Below are 24307 nucleotides of genomic sequence, written 5' to 3'. Positions count from 1 at the left end.
AAAATGGTGACATGGATATTTTTGAGAAGGTTTTCCAATTACCTTGCATCCAATAGGCTGATGATGAAAACTTGAGATGGAAGGCCTTGCTGTGGTTTGTATCTTACCTTGACACACAAGTTCTGAGCCATCTGGGATTAAACTGCAATCCTTTCCTCTGTGCTATAGTTACTTTAGTGGAAAAATGGCACTTATGACCTTCAACAGCACCAAATGTGCAGCAGAAATGTTATTCACATAATGTTTCTGGGCAAACCATAGCAGCTTGTGATTTAAAACTCCTGAAAATGGTGCTATTGAAGAAGGACCAGTATTAATACCAAACTGTATACTTAGAAGGCAAAAATAATTTTGAAAATGGATTCTATCCATTTAGCCATATCTAGAATCCAACATGAATATTAAGTTGTTAATTTGTTCTACCAAGAGAAATTGGTTTGACATGATAAAAGTGAAATATCTACAGTATAAGCATCTTAATGGTTCTCTGGTTTAAAAAAATACTTTACCCCAAAGCTTGGAAAACAGTGATGTGTCATTTTGTTATGTCGATCCTTATCCTTGGAATAACAAAAGAAACAGGAAGCAAATGTGAGTCATCAAATTTAATGATCTGGATCTAAAAATTGATTAACATTTAAGGATGGATTGGGTTGAACTTCTTCTGTTCAATCTTATTTCGTAAAGTAAACATGAGCCAACTTAAGTCGACCAAGTATAGACAAATTTCTCGAGTGTCATAGCTGATTTATAAAATTTAAAGGAAATTATTATCTATTGGTTAACGATTTTTTTTGTTGTGACTAAATGTTTGCTTGTTCATATGCTGCCATTCAGCTAAATGTAAATCAGTTTTCTCAATTTAAGGATACCAGTATATGTTCCTTCACATGCAGTTTAAATCTGTTAAGTATCTACTGAAGTCTTAATGTTAGCTGAGCATTTGCTGCCTCTTTTGCATTCACTTCAATTATGTTTGTGCTTTGGCGTAGATTTCTGGTGTGTTCTACTGCAGAGAGGGATGTAGTTGCAATTACAGAATGAGCACCTTGTTTGTCTTCCTTTACGTTTTAGGAAATGGAAACAATTTCATTACCAGTGAGGCCACAAATTGGTGGGTCATAGAGCAAGGAGAGCAGCTTGTGCTGAACAGCTGGGGCATGAGCCAGAAATCTCATTAAAGTAAGCTGGTTCTATTTTTGTCCCGTAATAGAGCTTTAGAGCTTGATCATTTTCACTAGGTCATTACAAATGCAGTGCTTTCTAACTTGTGCATTATTGCTGGGAAACATGGAAAATTACGGTGAGACTTACACCTAAACAAATATATATATATCTTGCTATCACAATGAATAGTTTAGGCAACTAAAACAGATGTATTTAATGGGAAGTTAGGTAAACATACTGGGGAGAAATAAATAAATATTATGCTGTTGGGATTTGATGAAGGAGACCAGTAAAGATTCATTTGGAATAAAAATGAAGGCAGATTTGTTAGACTAAGTGACCTGTTCTAGTGCTTTAACTACTCTTTGAACAAATATGAAAGTAGCAAAGTGGAGTTAAAGAAATGAGGAGTCATGGTCTATTGAAATGGAGGAGCAAAACCTGGGGACTGAATGGCTGCTGTTTTTCCTAATGTTCCTATTTGAACTATATAAACAAAGAGACAATCTTGATCTAATGACAGATCTGAAGGATGGTGCCTCTGGCTATATTGCCATCTCTCAATAATCCAGTATTTTGCTAAAGCTCCAACTCTTCTGATGTAAATGTTCGGACTAAGAAACAAAAGGAATAGCAAGAGAACTAAGATGATGCTTGCAAAACATTATGGCCTGGAGCTCCCACAAGATTGCTTTGATTTTTCAATGCAGCTTGCACCAAATCACTCAAGCCAATGCAAAAAAAAGAGTAATTACTGGTACAAATTACAACTAGCATAAATTGAGTCTCTGGAACCTTTTCATGAATTTAAAGAGTATTAGTGTGGAAGTTAGTCCTGTCAACAAAATTGGCCATGGCCCCAGATCAAATTACTCACCATTCTAAATTTCTACTAATTGTACATGTTTCTGGTCTTTCAAGGAGACTCTTAAAGTTCAGCCATTCTATGTCTCCAAGTAAGGTCGACACGAATAAGCTTTTTTAAAAGAAAATATTTAAGTACTTAAAAACAAATAGTTTACCAAGAACCTGACTGAAGGTATTCCTCCATTTACTTGCTACAATGCTCAATCCCTTCTGTAAGTCATGGAACACCTGTACTGTTTGCAAACCAAACTCATAGATAATTCTGAACAGTACTTTTAAAAGTAATTTTCACTTCCATAAAATCGGTTTACTCATAGTAGGGAGAGTAAAGAATTTGATTACAAAAGAAACTGATTTTTTGTAATGAATCCAAATTAGTAATGTTGTATCAGGTACCATTCTTAGACACTTCAAGAACTTTTTTAAAAAATGGAAGAAATTGGTGCTGTAAAACACAGGTTGAATGTGGAGATTTTATGTTCAGCAAGATTCAAATGAGTGTGTAATCTTGCATGAATTTCATTTTGAAGAGTTGCAGAGTTTTAATTTCTGATTATGCCCAATACATCAATTCTATTCCATACCTGAGTAATTGTGGCATTATATACCACAGTGCCACTTATATATAATGCATAATCACACTGTGCATTAACAACAGCAAGCATAAAAATAGGAGAAACTTTTATATCCTTACAATGTCATCAGAGAAAACATAAAATGTGAGGATTACCTTAAGTCTGCTTTTGCAGATAACATGCTGACCACTGACTGCCAGCTATAATGTTGAGAGATTAACGCCTAACCCTTTTAATTGTATCCCATTCAGATTGCACTGGTTAATTAAAACATTGGATTAATTTGATGTATATGCAAATGTGCATTATCATCTTCAAAGGTTTCATACAGCCTTAAATGCAATCAAATTTATGGAAGATGGAGGGCAATGATAGAGTGATAGGAAACCAAAATGGGGCATCAGGTGTCCAGATGCACTCTCTACAGTGTTAAAGACAGAAGACACACCATCTGTATTTCTAATTGGAAACCAAACAGTTTAAATATGGTTCCCCTTCTAACCAAGGGTTAGATCAGGTACGAATTCATCTGGATTTAGCACTCCATGTAGAAAATACATCTGAACTGAACAGTCAAAGGTGGGTGAAAGATCAGGCTGAATAATCTGCGTGCGCTGCCACAATCTGTCACACTTCAGCATGCAGCTTGTCCTTCACCAGGATTGAATTTGGTGCTGTGCACTACACTGATGATAGCTTAAGTCTGAGGATGGGGGTCAATCATTGCTCAAGGAAGAGCACACATCTTCCTCCTTTCTCCACAGTAACGTTTTAAAATAATTTTCCTCACTTTTTTGGTGGTGGCAACATCTACACAGGAATTTTTCTGGCCTGGTATTTACCTAATTTAAGCAAAAGATAATAAAACAAAGGGACTAATGTTGACAGGTGACTGACAATGTGTCTGATATTGTCTGAGGCCAGTTTTATTCATTTGTCCACAATAATGATTGATTTCTACTTCATGTTTTAGTAAAAAACATGTGTGCTCTGGATAAATGTACTGACATTTCAGAGTGAAAACGAGTCTCTGGAAACCACTGTATGTTTGACTATATTTAATGCAAATTTAATATTCCCAGAAATTAGTAGTATGTAAGCCAAATTGCCACCTTCATAAATATTGAGATATGATAGTGAATGCTTTTTGCATACTGCTGTGGTTCCATGCTGTTCTTAAGACAACGGACATTTGTTTTACAGTACTGATAAAGATAACAGAAATTGAATCAATTATTTTTTTAAAAATTCAAGTTTCTATGTTTGCTTGGCTAGCTCAGAAATAAGAACATACATTTTTCATATTTACTTATGATATAGAAGGAGGCCATTTGGCCCATCGAGTCTATGCCAGCTCTTGGAGCAATCCATTAACCCCATTCCCTTGGTTATTTCCTTATCCCCTCATTTTCTTGTTAGTCTTCTCCGAATGTTGTTAAGATAATGCTTCTAATATTGAAACCTTTCTTATACCTCCCTCTATAATAATGCAGGGCCTTCCAAATAGTATCAGGAATCAAAATGTTTCCTTTGATTCAGCACTGGATAAAGTTGCTAAGTCCAAAAAGTTGCTATTCCGAAAATCATTGCTATCACCAGGAGCTTCAATTTAATGATTTGTCAAACCCTGAATTATGGATTAGCAAATATTTATGAGGTTTGAGTGCATTTTTGATGTGGTGCTCAGAATGAACTACATCCATCTTTTGAGGTCAAGCCCCAAGATTTGAACATGTTAAGTTGGCATTTCAATACAATGCTGACCAATGTCCTGACTCTTGATTGAGAAATTTGTTGACTCCATCCAGCTGGATGCACAATGGACATGATCATGATCTTGCTGTTTGGAAACCTGAAAACTTCTGCAGGCTCTTAGGCAATGGGCTTCATATTCGTCTCAATAGCAGCAGGTGCACTCAAGGGGACTGGAAAAGAGAAGGGGGAATGGTGCAGGGCCTTGAGGTGTGCAGCTTACTCTAAAGTATCAATAATTGTCATAAGTTACTATGGACTCTGGGTCAAATCCAGTGAGTTCCCAGATGTGCTCATGTTAAACTGGCTACAGTGCTTGGCAATGTATCATCAAAACCTAAATTTCATGAAATATTTCATTCACTGTAAGACATTTCAATTGCCATAAGGATATAATAAGTATAATGAAGCACGGCACACAAATAACCCTTATGATATCTTCATTAAAGCCTCCAAGAAACCTTTGTCTGGAGAAAAAAATGTACTGACTTTGTCTGTGCTAGGGTAGATTGGGTTCTATAATTAATGTGATTTTTTTTCCAGTTACTGACAATGCAAGAATCACATGCTACTCCTTAGGGTTGGAAAAAGAGAGTATTAAAAAGGCATGGCATGTTCTGAATGCCTTGTAATGTTTATGTTTTTAAATGCAGTATAAGTCTATTCCTAGTTGTAAGTATTTTGGAGATGCAGATATATGGTGCAGCAGTTTGCATTCAGAGCTTTGTTTGGCCTAATACTGTATGAAAGTACTTTAATAATCTTAATTGTGTTGCTATGCAGCAGGATGTTTATATTTTTCTCCCATTTTCATTAACATGAAATAAATGTTAAAGGGGAGGTGAGTAAGAGATATCTAAGATCCTTCAAACCAAAAAAAGTACGTTATTTTGGTAGATGGGCCTATTAAGTAATTTTCAGTAAAGGAAGTGCATTTAGCATATTTATGAAATACCTTTGTTTGCTCAATCATGCTACTCATTTGCATATACCTTTGGACACGCCCAAATTAAAATAAATCAACCTGTAACAAAGCATTGCATGCAAAAAAAGTGAGCCTTATGGTGTATTCATTGAGGCCTTCAACAAACCTTTGTCATATCAAAAAAACTGTATTAACCATGCCTGCTGGGGTATAGAGAGTTCTATAATTAATGTGATATATTGTTCCATTTACAATCATATGCTACTTTTTGCAGATGGAGGATAGGAATATTAAAAATGAATGGTATGCCCTCAATGCCTCGTACTCTTTGTATTTTTAAATATGGCATAATTTCCCTCATTTCCTCATCTCCCTCTCTTCACCCCCTCATTCCCATTTCACCCCACCTTTTAGCTAAGAGGCTTTAGTTCCCTTTGAGTCTCAGTGATGCACCAAGCTAGCCTGAAGGAAAAAAATTACTAAAGCTATATTCAGATTGTAATGTTAAACTCTGTGCATTTCTTGCCTGGTTAAATTTGGATGAATCTGTTGTATCTCAGTGCTCCATAACAGGGACATTCATGTTCCATTATGAATATATAGTGTGTTCTTAACCAAGTAACACTGAAATCCCAATAACATTCTTATCTCTTTCAAACCCCCTGTCAAAAAAGAGTTCACTCATTTACGCAAAATGAAAAGTGTGCTCTTCCAGGAAATTCTGGGTCAATAATTTTCCAATAATTAGAATGGGAATTTGCTCACTAATATGGGCTTGTAATTATAGCAGTTTCTAAAGTAGAAAATTGCTCCTAAGGGTTATAGGAGTGTCATCAAGCAAAATTTGACACTGGGCCACATTTAGAGATATTCGGCAAATAACCAAAAATGGTCAGTGAGAGAGATTTTGAAAAGCATCATAAGAGAGGAAAGGGAAGTAGAAAGGTGAAGATTTTTCGAGAATTCTAGAGTTCAGGGCAGCTTAAGGCATAGCCAACAATTGTAGGCAGACTAAATTTGCAAATGATCAAGAAGCCAGAAATAATAGAGCACAGATAGCTTGGGGAAAGGATGGAGGTAAAACAAGAGAGAGAAAGAGAGGGAGGGAGATACAGAGAAGGAGGAGTTGAAGCCACGAAAGGACTTGAAAATAACGGTGAGAACTTTAGAAAGAAGCCATTGCCAAATCAGGAACCAGTGTAAATCAGTGAGCACAGGGGGGAAGGGGCATCAATGCAAATTAAGATGGAGGCACATTGGATAGTTTCAGGTTTATATTAATAAGATGGTAATATTTTTCCAGCAGTCGTATATTTTATTGGAGATTATTTTCATTATATTTTAAGTGTCTGAACATTGCATCCAACAAATGTGATGAAAATAATGGAATTATACCTGTATGTGAAATATATGTATATGAGATGTGACAGGAAAGAAAAACTCCATTTAAAATCTCTGATGGTTTAATACACTATTGTACAGACTAAAAAAAATCCCATCCTTTATCCCCAACTAACTAGAAATTAGTTGATCTCAGCCAGAAGATGTGGGAGCCCTGCAGTTTGTCCTTGGGATGAACCAGGGTCCTCTTTCTTGATTGCCTCATCAAGTAATCCTGCAGGAAAGTGCATGTAGGTAAGAACAGGATTGGGTTCAACTGTGATATTCTCTTCCACTTTCCCTCAGGGCTGTAGCTTATTGTCGGCTCTCAAAACCTGAAGAATAACCAACTGAACAACATATTAAAGTTGTGCCAGCATCCACTGGGGCTTTGAGTGCCAGCAAGAAGAGAAGAATAAGGAAAGTTAAGCATTTTCAAAAGAAAACATCAACCATGCAAAGCCATGGCAGGAATAATTAGCAACCATAATGTACATTCCCTCCAGCACAGCTTGGAGAATAAAACTGAATAACATGAAATTGTAAGGAGAAGAATACAAATATTGCAACAAATTAGAGAACAAAATTGCTGGAAATACTTGACAGGTTGGAGGCAGCCGTGGAGAGCAAAACAGAGTTAATTTCTCATGCTGTTCAGATTCAAAGTGATCAGTAAAATATTAAAGATACGCGTTTTAAACTATAGATAAGGGGGTGGGGTAGGGAAGGAATAAGAGGGAAGGTTTGTAATGGGTGGAAGGTAAGAGAGATTAAATGGATAGATCCAAAACATGAAGGATAACAACACAAGTTCTTTATTTGGGTAATTGTTTTCTTTATTTCACCAATATTCACTACTCCCTTTCTGCCAGTAATAGATTCCTTATGGGAACTCGGTTCCCACAGGCAGCAGGTACTCTCGGATAACTTGCTATATGCAATGTGCTGCTCAACAACTGAAGGCATCGCTGCTGGGCTTGATTGTGACTTTAACTCAGCCAACATTGACACAGATGCATGCTTCAATTGAGGATAGATGAATAAAAATAAGCGGAAGTTTTGACAAGAGAATTTTTTCTTCCTAACCGTGTGATTGAAACCAATTGTAATGTTCCTACTTTCCCCCTGTTTGAGATCAGCTAATGTGTAATCCATTGAGAATTGTGACTGACGTTCCTGGCCCATTTAATATGGATGGTTAATATAAGGAAGGAAACTTGAAAAATATTCTTGAAGTGCTCAGGATTTGTTAACCACATAATCTGTAACCTCAAATGCCTTTGACAGAAAATAACAGTTGCCACTAGCCAGCAAACTACTTGAAATTTGAAATGTGTCATAAACCATTAAATCCACAGCCACTTTTAATGTCCTCAAGAATATATTACAGTTTTAAACTTCCTTTTAATAGTGTATACGAATTTCATTTTCCTTTGCCCCGAGTTTAGCTGATGTTGATTTACCAGTTTCCTTTTCTGAAATAACTGCCACCATTTGCCAATTGCCAGGGTTTGTGAAAGCGGATCACGTTTTATGGGCAGAGAAAGATAAGAGATTTGAGATCAAGAGATAGTGCTGCAAATAATAAAAGTAGAGTCTTCGAATGTGGTGGAGGATTTAGTTTCTGCTTATCTTTTCTATCAATTCCTTTATTCATCTTACATACCCTTGTTAGATCACTGTACTCAAAGGAATATAAATCTTCTGTTTGCAATCTGCCCTCTTAATTTAACCCTTTTAACCACAGTATATTCTCGTTAATCTATGCTGGACTACTTCCAAGGTTAATTGTCCTCTCTGGAGTGCAATTCTAGAGCTGAACAGTACTCTAAATGGGTCTGAATGTTACACAACTGTAACATAACCTTTCAGCCCCCACACTTTCTACATAGCCCACAAATTATTTCCCTTCAAGTGCCTTTCCAGTTCCCTTGAGAGCCCTGATTGATTCTTTTTCCCCTCTCCCTTGTACAGGCAATGAATTCTAGATCATAAGTGGAACACTCTGTACAATAAAAAATCCTCTTGAATATTTTACCCAGATTTTCAAATCTATGCCCCATGGATGCTTGAACTATCTGCTGATGGATACAGCCTCTCCCTATTTACCCAACCTAAACCAGCTAAACCTAAACAGACAAACTGGACCCATTGCAATTTGCCTATCGGCGAAACAGGTCTACATCGGATGCCATCTCCCTGGCCCTACACTCAGCTCTGGAGCATCTGGAGAGTAAAGACACATAAGTTAGACTATTGTTTATTGACTACAGCTCTACCTTCAATACAATAATTCCAAGCAATCTTGTCACCAAACTCCGCGACCTGGGACTCAACGCCTCCCTCTGTTACTGGATCCTTGACTTTCTAACAAACAGACCGCAATCAGTGCAGATAGGCAGCAATACCTCCGGCACGATTATTCTCAACACTGGTGCCCCACAAGGCTGCGTCCTCAGCCCTCTACTCCCTATACACTCTTGACTGTGTGGCCAGATTCTGCTCTAATTCCACCTACAAGTTTGCAGATGATACCGCCGTTGCAGGCCGTATCTCAAACAGCGATGAGTCGGAGTACAGGAAGGAGATAGAGAGCTTAGTGGAATGGTGTCATGACAACAACCTTTCCCTCAATGTCAACAAAACTAAAGAGCTGGTCATTGACTTCAGGAAAGGGGGCAGTGTACATGCACCTGTCTACATCAATGGTGCTGAGGCCAAAAGGGTTGAGAGCTTCAAGTTCCTGGGAGTGAACATCACCAACAGCCTGTCCTGGTCAAATCACGTAGATGCCATGGCCAAGAAAGTTCACCAGTGCCTCTAATTCCTCAGGAGGCTAAAGAAATTTGGTTTGTCCCCTTTGACTCTCACCAACTTTTACCGATGCACCATAGAAAGCATCCTATCTGGATGTATCACGGCTTGGTACGGCAGCTGCTCTGCCCAGGACCGCAAGAAGCTGCAGAGAGTTGTGGACACAGTCCAGTGCATCACGGACACCAGCCTCCCCTCCTTGGACTCTTTCTTTACCTCCTGTTGTCTTGGTGTAGCAGCCAGCATAATCAAAGACCCCACCCACCCGGGACATTCTCTCTTCTCTCCTCTTCCATCGGGTAGGAGATACAGGAGCCTGAGGGTATGTACCACCAGGCTTAAGGACAGCTTCTACCCCACTGTGATAAGACTATTGAATGGTTCCCTTATACAATGAGATGGACTATGACCTCACGATTTACCTTGTTGTGACCTTGCACCTTATTGCACTGCACTTTCTCTGTAGCTGTGACACTTTACTCTGTACTGTTATTGTTTTTACCTGTACTACATCAATGCACTTTGTACTAACTCACTGTAACTGCACTGTGTAATGAATTGACCTGTACGATCGGTTTGTAAGACAAGCCTTTCACTGTACCTCGGTACAAGTGACAATAATAAACCAATACCAATACTAATACCAATGATCTTGTATATCTCAGTCAAAACTCCTCTCATCCTTTTTTGGAAGAGGGAATTCAGAGCTATGGAAGAGATCATCTAGTACACTATATTTCCTGATCAAAATGCAGTCTCCTCCGTGTTAGGGAGTCCAGAGAATTTGTGTGACTGCTTTGTGAAATACATCCATTCAGTCCAAGACCGTGACCCAGTTACTGGTCATTTTAATTCTCCATCCTACTCCCAATTTAACATCTCTCTCATGGCCTCCAACAACATCCAATGAAGCTCAGTGTAAGGTTGAGACAAAGGACTTCTCCATGAAATTCATCCTTGAGCACATTATATTGTTGTAGCAGCATATTCTATTCTGCCCTTGGGATCTTGTTAAAGACCTTACTGAAGTTCATGTAACCCACATCTACTGTTCTTCCCTCACTGATAAACATGGTTACCTCTTGAATGAATTCAATCAGATTGGTCAGACAGGACCTGCCACTGATACTGATGCCACTGATGATGAAAGGTCCTGCTTTGGAGCACCTAGACAACCACAAGACACATGTCAGGCTGCTGTTCATCAATTACAGCTCAGCATTCAACACCATCATCCCCTCAGTACTAATCAACAAGCTTCAAAACCTGGGCCTCTGCACCTCCCTCTGCAACTGGATCCTTGACTTCCTTATTGGGAGACCACAGTCAGTGTAGATCAGTAATAACATCTCTTGCTCGCTGACAATCAACACAGGTGCACCTCAAGGATGTGTGCTTAGCCCACTGCTCCACTCTTTCTACACTCATGACTGTGTAGCTAGGCACAGCTCAAACACCATCTATAAATTCACCGATGACATCATTGTTGTTGGCAGAATCTCAGATGGCAATGAGGAGGTGTGCAGGAGTGAGATAGATCGGCTGGTTGAGTGGTGACACAACAACAACCTCGCACTCAACTTCAGCAGGACCAAGGAATTGATTGTGGACTTCAGGAAGGGGAAGTCGGGAGAACACACACCAGTCCTCATTGAGGGGTCAGGGGTGGAAAGGTTGAGCAGCTTCAAGTTCCTGGGTGTCAACATCTCAGCGGATCTATCCTGGGCCCAACACACTGATGCAATCATGAAGAAGCCATACCAGCAGCTCTACTTCATTAGGAGTTTGAGGAGATTTGGTATGTCACCAAAGTCTCTTGCAAATTTCTACAGATGTACAGTGGAGAGCATTCTGACTGGTTGCATCAAAGGCTGGTATGGAGGCTCTAATGCACAGGATCAAAAGAGGCTGCGGAGGATTGTAGACTCATCCAGCTCCATCACGGGCACAACCCTTCCATCGAAGACATCTTCAAGATGCAGTGCCTCAAGAAGGCAGTATCCATCATTAAGGACCCTCAGCATCCGGGACATGCCCTCTTCTCATTACTATCATCAGGGAGGAGGTACAAGAGCCTGAAGAGCCACACTCAATGTTTTAGGAACAGCTTCTTCCCCTCTACCATCAGATTTCTGAACGGTCCATGAACACTACCTTGTTATTCTTCTTTTGCATTGTTTAATTACTTATTTATCGGTAACTTATTGTAATTTTTATGTCTTGCACTGTACCGCTGCTGCAAAACAACAAACTTCGTGACATATGTCAGTGATAATCAACCTGATTCTCATTATGATTCTGACAAAGCCACCTTTGTTATCTCTGATTAGACCCTGTAGTTCCATGTGATCATTAATCCTAACCCTGAGTATTTTCTCAAATAATTCCCTACCACTGATGTTAGGTTCCCAGGTCTATAATTGCAAGGCATTTGGCTGCCCTTTGTGAAAAGGGAGACAACAGTTGCTGTCCTCCAATCAACAGGAACCTCACTTATGGTTAGCGAGGATTTAGAAATCTCAGTTAAAGCTCCAGCAGTCTCTTCCCACGCCTCCCACAAGAGCCTGGGATAGATCTGATCCAGCCCTGCAGATTCATTCACCTTTAAGTCCACTAAGCCATCAAGTATTTATTGAAATTTACACTAGACTTTCACCTTCCCCTTTGCTACATTCTCCAACTACAAGTCAATTTCCTTAGTGAATACAATGAAAAGTATTTATTTAGGATCACTCCTATACCTTCTGGTTCCATACACAAGTTACCCATGTCGTCCTAAATGCGTCTTACTCTTCCCCTGATTATTCTTTTGCCCTTAATGTACTTTTAGAACTCCTTCAGATTAACCTAAATCCTGTCTGCCAGTGATATTTCATGATCCCTCTTTGCCTTCCTAATTTCTTTTTCAAGCACCTCCCTACACTTTTTGTCCTCCTGATAGGGCTTGCTCGTCTTAGTTCCCTATACCTGCCATATGTTTCCTTTTTTTCTCTTTATCAAACCTTCAATAACCTTCAACATCCAGGGCTTTCTGAACTTGTTACCCCTGACTATTTCTCTTACAGGAACATGTTGACCCTGAACTCTTGCTATTTCTCCTTTGAATGCTCCCCATTGTACAGATGTAGATTAGCCTGCAAGTAGATGCTTCCAGTCAACCTTAGCCAGGTCCTGTCTTATTCTCATGAAGTTGGCCTTTCCCCAATTTAAGATGTTTATTTCTGGTCCATCTCTATCTTTTTCCATAATCACTTTGAAATATATGGAGTTATGGAATATATGGAGTTATGGAAATATGGGAAATGCTCTCTCCAGTTGACCAGTTTCTTTCCCCAAGATAAGGTCCATTAATGCTCCTTCCCTCATTGGTCTGTCTACATATTATGTCAAAAATCTTTCTTGAACACATCTCAGAAATTACACTGCCACTGAGCCTTTTATGTTTAGGCAATCCCAGTTAATATTTGGGAAATTAAAATCCCCTAGTACGATAACCTTAGCTTATTGCATCTTTCTGATATCTACCCATATATCTGTTTCCTGTTGACTACTGGGAAGTCTATAATACATCCCCAGCAAAGTGACAACACACTTTTTGTTCCAAATCTCTACCCATATGGCCTCGATGAGGGTTCCTTCTAGAATAACTTCTCTCAATATTGAAGTAATGCATTCAATGACTAACAGTGCAAAGCCTCTTTTACGTCCTCCTATCTTGCCCGAATATCTCGTGCCTCATGATATTGAGTTGCCAGTCCTGCCCCTTCCTTCAACCAAGTCTCAATGATGACAACAATATCCTATTTTCCCATGTAAATTGCGGCATTGGATTCATCAACCTTACTAGTTAGACTCCTTGCACTAAAATGGATGTAATTAGCTTTGAATTCCCCTGATGTACACTCATAATTTCTTTTAATTTTTAAAAAGTACATAAAATCAGATTTATAATCTGTATTTTGGGTCAGGTTATAAAATGCATCACAACACAGTGCAATTACTTTTTGCATTGTCCATGAAACCATTGCTGACTCGGAAACTAGGATTTAGTGATCATGTGCCAATTATAATGTCATCTATTATTTAGAAGTTATTCCAAAGCTATCAAGAGAGACACATCCTTTCATTTTGTTTCCTGCTCACTCTACTGAAATGCTATCCCAGTGGAAGCTTTTCTTTCTGGGCTTGATTTGAATCAAAATGTAAAAGGATCATTTATAAATAGAATTATATTAAGGTCTAGAAGGGATAAAATGGAATCTGTTGGCAAAATCAGAAAGAGTTGCAATGTTTGCATTTGATAAAATGACCTTTTTGTTTCCAGGTTAGCGAATAAGCAATGTATGGGTTCACTGTCACAAATCCTCATACAGTACCAGATCTAGGCTGAGAAAAGTGATGCAGTGAGAGGAAGAGAAGCCCTTTACTGTTTACTTAGTGACAGACTCACAAAACCATAGATATTTTGTCAGTCCTGTCAGTCATGGCATTGTGTGTTACACAAAGAAAATATTATTTCCACAATAATTGTAGACATCAATAAGTTAGTCTTATATGACTTATGTAGAAAAATATACAAAAATATGGAGTCTTTACCAGTATGGCTATCAAAGATGGGGGCGAGGTGAAACAGGAAGGGTGTGGCTATGCAAGAGGGCAAGTATAAGAGTCCAATCAGCGAAATGGAAAATTTGGAATAGGAGATGCTGGAAATTATACACATGGGAAAGGACCATGAATGGACATAATCACAAGAATGGAATCTTAAGATTGAAATAGTGAGATATCATGAGACAATGTTGATTTGTGAAGGCAGATATGATAATCAAAAACGAATTGGTACGTCATGAGGTGTGGGCAGGAGAATTTCAGATAAGCTGAAGTTTATCAAGGGTGCAGAATGTGAGGCCATCAAGGAGAATGATTCAATAATTAACCCCAGAGGTGGCAAAGGCATGATTGAGCACTGAGGCAGCATTTGGATTGCGGGAGAGACCTTGCAGAAATAGCAGTAGGCACTCTCTGAAATGCGCAATACTAAGTCAATTGAATATAATGATTCTTAATAATCTGGTTCAACCTAAGACAACCTCAGGAGGAAAATAGAGTAGATTGCCAGCAACTAGAGTTTGTAGGAACTGTCAGTGAATATGGCTTTAGATTTCTCAGTATTCACCTGTCATATTATTTAATAACAGCATAGAACAGCAAAAAAATAACGGTATTAAATCTTGATTGCATAGTACTGTTTATTTCAGTCCCACATGATTGAAAATACACTTTAAAAGACATTCAATGCTGTAGTAACTGTTCCTGGGTCATCTTGTGTCACTCCAAATATTCAGCTGAGTCTGGCATATGTTGTGCTCACTTAATCGGATGCATTTTCAGTGCCAAATGCACATCAAGTGAGTTACTTTCCCATGCAATTGTCTACTGATGTCCCATCAGAGCTTGAATCCACTGATAGCCAACTACCCACTCACACATGTTCCTAATCATCCAATGACTGACCCAATACAATCCCTCCTCCCCCAGACCCTAATGATTCACTGGACTACCCGTCCTACATGGCCTCCAGATTGGTACATGAAGGAAAAAATATAATATGGACTTAGTAGGGCCTGCAGTCTTTGTACATTGACTGAACCATATAACACACCAATAATGAAGCACCACAGTTTCTAGGCCATTATTTTCAATGTCAATTAAATTTCATAACTGATAGTCTCCATTTAATGCAGAATATATTTGTAAGAATAGTAAATCTAACTCTAAAGTAGTGGTAGTATAATTTTTCACTGCTGAAAATACAATACTGTAACACGTCATGAAGAATTAAAATCTATGATGACCAAGGATAAGTTTACCCAGGTACTCCATTAAAAATCTAGCTACCAAATTGTCCAGGCAGCACTTAACATTTAGCAACTGCTTACCTATGCAATAACATAGCAAATACTTGGTGGTAAATGATCCTTTTACAGGAATATTCTCCTATTCATTTATTTTTTTCTGATGACTTTGTTAGTTTGGAACAATCCATTTGCACTTCATGGGAATATGGAATTTCAGACGAACAATTTAGAAGGTAAGTCCAATAGGTTGACTACTTACAGAAAGCAAACAAATTATTTTTAATCATGAGCAAATCAATATATTAATCATTTGTACTGTTCTGGTTATAACAACTGTGGTGTTTTGAAACATTTTCTAGTGCAATTCCATGATTATTAATTCAATAATTGTGAAAGATACTCTTTCCTTTCATGCCATGTTAATGCTTGATTATAGATTAATTTATTGTGACTCCACTTTGGAGCAGTTGTGGCTCAGCACTGACGCTGCATTTGTCCATGTGCTACTGTTTAATACCCCTGAAGATCCCTCAGAAATAGGCCAGACAGCAGCTCTTTACTGCTCTAACGGATGAGTATAATTTCTGCATTTTCTACCTTAACTGCGTCACAAGAAGATAGGGTGGTGAAGAAGGCGTTTGCCACGCTGGCCTTCATCAGTCAGGGCATTGAGTATAGGAGTGGGGAAGCTATGTTGCGGTTATATAAGACGTAGGTGAGGCCACTCTTGACATATTGTATACAGTTTTGGTCGCCCTGTTATGGAAAGATGTTAGTAAACTAGAAAGAATGCAGAAAAGATTTACCAGGATGTTGCCTGAACTTGGGGGCCTGAGTTACAAGGAGAGGTTCTTTATTCCCTGGAACATAGGAGATTGAGGGGTGACCTGATAGAGGTACATAAGATCATGAGAAGCATAGACAGGGTGAAAGCACATGGTCTTTTTCCTAGGAAGTGGGTGCTAAAAATAAGAGGGCAGAGGTTTGAGGTCAGAGGTGAGAGATTTGAAAGGGACATCAGGGGCAGCTTCTTCACGCAAAGAGTGGTGCGTATTTGGAATGAGCTGCCAGAAATAGTGGTTGAGGCGGGCATATTAGCAACATTTAAAAGCCATCTAGATATGCACGTGGATAAGAGAGGTTTAGAGGTCTGTGGGCCAAACTTGAGCAAATGAGACTAGCTTGTTGGGCAACATAGTAGGCATGGACGAGTTGAGCTGAAGGGCCTGTTTCTATGTTGCATGTGACTCTATAACTCTCAGTATCTTGAGGAGAATCAATTCACTTTTGAAATGTGTGGGTTTTCTTTTCAGAATCAGAATCAAAATCAGGTTTATTATCACTGACATATGGCGTGAAATTTGTTGTTTTGTGGCAGCAGTACAGTGCGAGACATAAAGACATAAGAATTACTATAAATTACAAAAATAAATAAATATATAGTACAAAACAAAACTAATGAGGTAGCGTTCATGGGTTCATGGACCATTCAGAAGTCTGATGGTGGAGGGGAAGAAGCTGTTCCCGAATTGTTGAGTGTGGGTCTTAAGGCTCCTGCAAAATTAAATATTTCGTGAGTTACACAGCAGAAACATAAGAATCTGTTTTTGTTAGATACTAAAGATTGCAGGTTTACATGAACTCTGAGGTATCTGATAATTATATGTAATTTGCCAATGATTTGAAAGAAAGGATTTGTGATGGCCTCACCAGACAGTATCTGTGTGTTGTACTATGCTTCATTTTAGCCTGTTTTTCATTTACTTTGGATTCTGAGAAGACACTGTCCTCAGAGTAATTCCATCCTATTAATCCCACTAAATCTGACTCCATTCTCCCTGCAGTAAAGTGACAAGAAGCTTTTGATTTCCCTGTCAAAATAAGGGAATCATCTTTAGCAATGTGAATGCTTGCAGTCAATTTATCAATCCTATCTCCCAGAATTCAACCTAAACAAACACTGGCGTAAAAACATACAATAATCAGGAGATCTGAGTTATAATCCTGGTCTCAGTTGTCATTCATTTTTGAGCCTCTTTCCTTTCTCCCTCATTGCAACCAGCAGCTTATAAAACAATGCTAAAATAGGTCATAAAAAACACCAGCCATTGGCTTTTCCTCTTAGTTCAGCAGCCTGAAAGGTGGTAAATGAAAATAAATAAAATAAAAACTTTAAGGCTGCAAAGAAAGAAAATGCATTGATAAGCATGGACTAAAAGAACTCTAGGTTGACACAGTGGTGCAGCCAATAGAACAGCTCTCTCACAATGTCAGCAACTGGGTTTGATTCTGACCTCCAGTGCCAGTCTGTGTGGAGTCTCCATGTTCTTCTGGGGTTTCCTCTAGGTGCTCTGGTTTCCTCCCACATCACAAAGCTGCACAAATTGGTGGTTTAATTGGCCCCTACTCTGTAAGCGAGTGGTAGAATTTGGGAGGAGTTGACAGGAATGAGAGCAGAATAAAATAGTATGAGTTAGGAAGAGTGTATCTTGGTGTTTGATGGGCTATGTGAACTTGATGGGTTAAAGGGCTTGTTTCCATTCTCTCTCTCTCTCTCGCTCTCTTGCTCTCTCTTGCTCTCTCTCTCTATCTCTCGCTGTCTCTCTATCTCTCGCTGTCTCTCTCTCTCTCCCCAACTCTCATTCTCAATGTCAATCTCACTCTCTCACTCTTATTCTCAATCTCACATCTCTCTCCCCCTGTCTCCACTCTCTCACTCTCTCTCTCACTATGTATATCTTGATGTCTACAAAGTATTTCTAAACTGTGCAAAGTTTCACTAGCATTACAAATCATAACTATCTGCCTGTAGAATTATCCTCACAGAGAATCTCCAGACAGTTAAAAGTTACATGAAAAAGAGACAGAAACTAAAACTAATGTAGTCAGTGTTGATGCAATCTCTCAAAATAGACTGAATTTTATATTAAAGCTACTAAGGATAATGGGGCAATGGGATTTAGATGCAAGAATTATGTGGAAACTACAATTCATTAACTCAAATTTTCAATTTAAAAGATGACACAGTCAGTTAGAATTTAGATTAACTAAATATCTTCGGTTTGTATTTAGCTTGTGGGTTGTCAGATGATGAGAACATAAATATGTTTGATTTCTTATTGTAGTTTACTATTTACAATCCCCTGTCTACCTTTATCCCCACCGCCCTCCCAGCTGTAGAAAAAAAAATTAACTTGCTCACCAGAAACCCGTCTCCTCGTTATTTTCTTCTGGTCTGCCACTGCCCAAAAATAAGCATCTAATTTGTTCATATCCCACCTCAAAGACTGTAGGACAGTCTCCCAACTCTACTGCATAGCAATAAGCTAAAGTCATTCTCAGTTTATTCTACCAGCTTCTAAAATCTGGGAAGATTTCAGGAGAACAAGTAACACACACTTGTAAGAGTGCCTCTGAAGTGCCTTGCAATGTTTTGTCTACATTAAATGTGCTAAATAAATCCAAGTTGTTTGGTGAGTGAAAATCCCAAAATGTGACATGTGAAATTAATTGTTTTCAAAATCAAGATGTTTGGCTTCCTCCGATGTCAAGCTTATCTCTGTGCCAGTGTTCATGCCTGTGAATCAGAAGGTTTCTGCGCTGAAGTCCCACTGCAGTGACTTGAGCATGTAACATTGGCCAAAACTCCAATCTGACATTGTTAAGAGCGTACTGCACTCTGAGTAATACCAACTTTTAGGTAAGATGTTAAACCAACTTGCCCATGGCACAGTTTGAAGAAGACCAGTGTCATGGCCAACACTAATACCTCAGCCAACACCATTACGACAGTTCAGTAGGCCTTTTATTTCATTACTATTTGTGTAACCTTGCTGTGAGTGAAGTGGCTTTGGTATGCCCTTACATAAGCTGAGATGTCCTGTTGAGAAAGCTGCCCAATCAATCAAAGTTCTTTCTTTCCTTTCTTCACTCATCTCCCCCTGCTCCTGACATCTAGTCCCATTCACTTCAACCCCTTTATAGTTTTGTTTTCCATCTTGCTCCAGCCCTTAGCTAATTGAAACTTACCAGCATCATTCTTTTCTAAAAACTACCTTTGTTCACAACCACTGTTTGGTCATTTTAACAGAATTAACCCCACTGCATCACATCAGGTGGCCTGCTACAAAACATTCAGTTTTGCTTTCCGATGACTTGAGTGCAGAGTGTAAGTAGGAAACCAGACCCATATTTCTCACCTGCCAGGCAGGGGAATAATTATACTCTGTCTCTACCATGGCACTTCTTTCAAGGTCCTTGAATATATAATTGACTCACATTTCATCACTGCCTGTTTAGATTCTCCAGGCCAGTATCTGCCCTGATCACATTACTGAGTCAGCCCAAAACAAGGTCACCAATAACATTTTATATTGTGTGCCTGGCTCATATTTCTCTTTGACTTCTCTGGTACATACAGCACTTGATCCTTAGATTTGCATTCTCGCCTCTCATGGTTCAATTTTACCCATTCCAGTGACAAAAAAAACTTCAATTTATTTAATGCCTTAAATATGGCAAAAACATCTCATTGCACAGGAATATTATAAAACAAAAAAAAACTGGGCCAAATCATGCCAGCTGAGGATTGAAACCCAAGGTGCTCAGCTATTCACACTGAAATATCCCAGATGCATGTGCACTCACAGTAAGTTCAGGATTTACCGAATGACTGTTCTCACTATGATTGTCACCATGCTCCATTGCTGGACTTGCTCCATGTGAGACCCCCCCGGCAATATGCTGAGGAATAGCCTCTCCTGTCCTATGCAAGCTTACATCAGGCAAAGGATTGGAGACCCCATTCATTTGAATTGGAATATGAGGCATGTCAAATAGAAAAGGTTTATTTTAATTATTTTATTTGAGTTCAATGTCTTTTTTATTGATTTGTAACTGGGTTATGTCTATTAATAAACTTTATTTTTAAATGTCTTTGAAGACCAGAAGCATCTAAAAACTGGCAGCAAAGCTCCTCCTCTAGCTTTGCATTCTGTCGAAACATGTCAGGACATTTTGGGGGGAAGGGATCTCAGCTCCTTGCCACCTGAAGGCCTCACTTTGCCTTGCCAAATCTCTCCAGGATCCAGAGGCCCAGCACAGTTCTGGCTATGCTATCAGGTTAGTTTGGGTGTCAGGGGATCTTCAGCAGTGCTTCTGAATGGCAGGTTAAATCCAGCACTGTTTAGCCCAACGATGCCAAACCACATGAAGAGGTGTTGGGATTGCTCATCAAAGGCGTGGTCAAGAAGGAGGTTTTAAGGAGCATCTTAAAGAGAGAGAGAAAGACAGAGAGCTTTAGGAAGCAAATTAATGCTTTAGTAGTTGAAATAAAAACCAATTCTGACAAAGAGTCTTCGACCTGAAACGTCAACTTTGTTTCAATTTCCATAGATGCTGCCTGACCTGCTGAGTGTTTCCAGCATTGTCTGTTTTTATCACAGATTTACAGCATCTGCATTTTTTTCTGAATTTCGCTTACTGTGATAGTTGGCTGCCAAGGGTGATGTGGTTTATGTTTGGGATGCACTTGAGCCCAGAACTGGAAAATTTTGCAATTACTGAATAACCAGGAGCCAATGCATGCCTGAAGGCAAATCAATGATGGGTAGGAGCTGCTTCTGTTTCTTCTCCCTTGAATGTGTACCCCAGGATGACATTGTTAGTCCCCTCTGAATCATTTAGTTACTATCCCCCAGCAATATTATCTGTAACTATGGCGTCAGCACTAACACATTTAGAGCAACTCTTTTTGCTTCTGCTGTTATCTCCAAGATATCGCTAAACAATCTGGCTGTTTGAACAACGTCAAGTCATTGATAAGCCAGAATTTCCTGCACCATGTCGCCAAGAGGACTAAAATTAATTTGTTTGAATCTTGCCAGCATGTACATGGTTCTGACTCCATCCAATGCCCCATCAACATTCCTCTCTGTCAGCCAAAGCTGAACTCTGTGGTATATAATCTGGATATTCTGATCTACCTGGCACTGGCTGTACAGCCTACTTCTAGTTGATGAGCAAGATAACCTTCCTCCACCTCCAGAGCATTGTTTCAGGCATACTTACTAGACTGCGTCATCTAGAGGATCAATCAATTATTAATGTCTCCTCTCTGATTAGTGATGGATATGTAATTATAACAATCTAGTTAATGATAGTCAAACTCAATATTGCACAAACATTCACAACACAGCGTAATTTAGGCTTACATTTTAAATGCTGGTAGGTTTCAGCAGCTAGCTTGCCAAATGTCCATGCCAGCTTGCTCCATTTTGAGGGCCATTCCTCGCTAGGATTAGGCCTGTTGAGCCTGTGTTACCAAGCCAAGTTCAGACCCTGCTAGTACTGTGTGGCCTGGCCAGATTCCAGCCCAAGAGGAGTCCAGTGGGAGGATCACATTCCCAGACCCACAAAAATTCATTTTCTGGGCTTGTCTTTGTTTGGACTGTCAGCTGAAACTGTGCAGTGTTGGCATGGCACATGCTGTGCCATTACTGTTCTGGAATAACAATTAGGCTCCTGTGTATGTTATAAGATTATGATTTGCATATTAAAAGCTGCTACTACATGACTTGGGTGTGATCCTCTCTTGCACATTGAGATACCACTGTTGCCAAGAGCAGAGTATGTCCCATTATCACTGGGCAGAAGGCCACAGAGTCTTACCTTTAATATATTGTCTGACATCTTACAATTGTATTACTCAGAGTCTCAGGTTCTTGCATTTCTTTTTAAATATTCTTAGTAATTGCTCGTAAAATGAAAAAAAAATGCTGGAAATACTCAACAGGTAAGGCAGCATGTGTAGAGAGAGAAAGAGTCAACATTTCATTTTATTTTATTTCAGATTTCTGGCACCTGCCAGCTTTTCGATATTGTACATAATGAATGCAGTTCAACTAAGGTAGAAACTTGCAAGATTACCCAACTCTCAAACAACTGTAGTCATTTTTGAGTGGTCATTTAAAATTTAGGTAAGGTAAAATTTATTCAGATGGCTTGATGTGTAGTACATTAGATGTGGGAAGCACTATGTAGAATAAAAATAGAAAACGATGCAAATGCTTAGTTCAGTAAGCTTATTGGAGAGAAAAATATATACAAAAGTACATTGGTTAATCAATACTTAAATATTTAATGAGCACAACCAACTCATATTTCTGATAACTTTCAAACAACCAATGAGCAAGTCAAGAAGGGAACTAATAAAGGTACCCAGAGATATTCTTAGATGATCCAAAGTTTTCCTTTATTCCTAATTTGTGATTTATCCATTAATAATTTCTCTGTGAGTCCAGGTAATAATAAATGTATTAAAGCAGTTGGGATCATGGGCTTCATATGCAGGGGCCTGGAGTACAAATGCAGGGAGATGACGTTGGAACTTCATGAAGCACTGGTTACCCACAGATGGAGCATTGTATCCAATTAGCGTCATCATGATTTCGGAAAGCTTGGAATATCTGAGAGAAGATGTAAAAATGATTCCCTAGAATAGTTCCAAGAATGAGAGATGTCAGCTTTAAGATCAGACTGGAGAAGATTCAGTTGGACTGTTCTTCTGTGAACAAAGAAGAGAGGAGATTTGACTGAATTGTAGAAGATCACGATTGGTTTAGATGGAATGAAGCAGAAAAAAAACTATTCCCATCAGGTGATGGTTCAAGAGTCAAATGACACAAATTTAAAGTGATGGGCAAATATTGGGGGAGGTGGGAGGGAGTGATGTGAAGCATTTTTTATGCAGAGAGTGATTATGATCTGGACTTGACAACGCGTAGGGACAATAGAAAGAGAGTCAAACAGTGCACTCGAGGGAATTGGTTAGGGACTAGCACGACAGAGTTGGGGAATGAAACTAACTAGATCGCTCAACAAAGAGCCAACATTGACATCTAGCAGGCAAAAAACCAAATGCCCTCCTACTGCATCGTAACGATGATATTCTAAATCCTGCTGTAAATGCTCAGAGAGAAACAACATAAGGTTGCATTGGCCAATTGCAATTTAATTCTGGCCATTTTTTTAGTGGTACTATTTTGAAAAAAATTCCGAGAAACCTTTTTGAAAGGTTTGAAATATTTATGCACTTAACATTTAGTACTAGAAGTTCAGCATTCAACAAATCATTGCATTGTTGCTTGATATGGATTGGAAAATTTGTTTCATGTTGTGATTTAGAATCTTAGAGGACAGGAGACTCTTCAATGCCATGCCCGTGCCGGCTCTTTGAAAGAGCTACTCAGAATATCCCACAAAACCCTGCAAGTTAGTTCCCTTCAAGTACCTATTCAATTCTCTTTCAATAGTTATGATACAGTTTGATTACCATTTCAGATAGAATATGGTTTTGGGTCTTAATAAGCCTCCATGTAAAGAAATTTCTCCTCTGGCACTTTTGGCATTTATTTTAATTCTTTGATCACAGGGGAGTTCTTCCTTGCTGCAACTTGTATTAAAATTCTTCAATTTTGAAAACTCCAATAGGTCTCCCCTTAACCTCTTTCAGGTATAAGGAGGAAGTGGGGGGAAAGTGTTGTGCACAGAAAGCATGCTGGACTCATAAGATACGGATAACCTGCTTCAGTAGACCTGCAATTCATGTGCACACTTCAGTTCAATGATTACGGTATCAGTTCAGTGCTGACGTAAGTGCTTATTCACAAGGTGTAAGTTTGGGGATCAATATCACCATTTGAAACAAGCTGGCAGTGGTTGAAAGCTTTCCTGCACTGCTTGAGGGGAAAGTACTTATTGCTACTTCTGTGGGTCATTTTAGACAGGTTCACCTCACCTTGGTAGACCAGGCATGAGAGTGGCCATTCCAGTTTTCATATGTTTCTCTTGATGACTTGATTGAGAATGCAGAGAAGAAGGGAGATCTTCCAGAGGCCCAGGAATTCATCAAATGAAACACCTCTGGCGGGGGTATGGCTGCAGAAGATGATGCTAGCGATAAAGCAGGG

The sequence above is a fragment of the Pristis pectinata genome, chromosome 4 (genome assembly GCF_009764475.1).
Source record: "Pristis pectinata isolate sPriPec2 chromosome 4, sPriPec2.1.pri, whole genome shotgun sequence".
Lineage (NCBI taxonomy): Eukaryota > Metazoa > Chordata > Chondrichthyes > Rhinopristiformes > Pristidae > Pristis > Pristis pectinata.
This window is presented reverse-complemented; position numbering follows the sequence as displayed.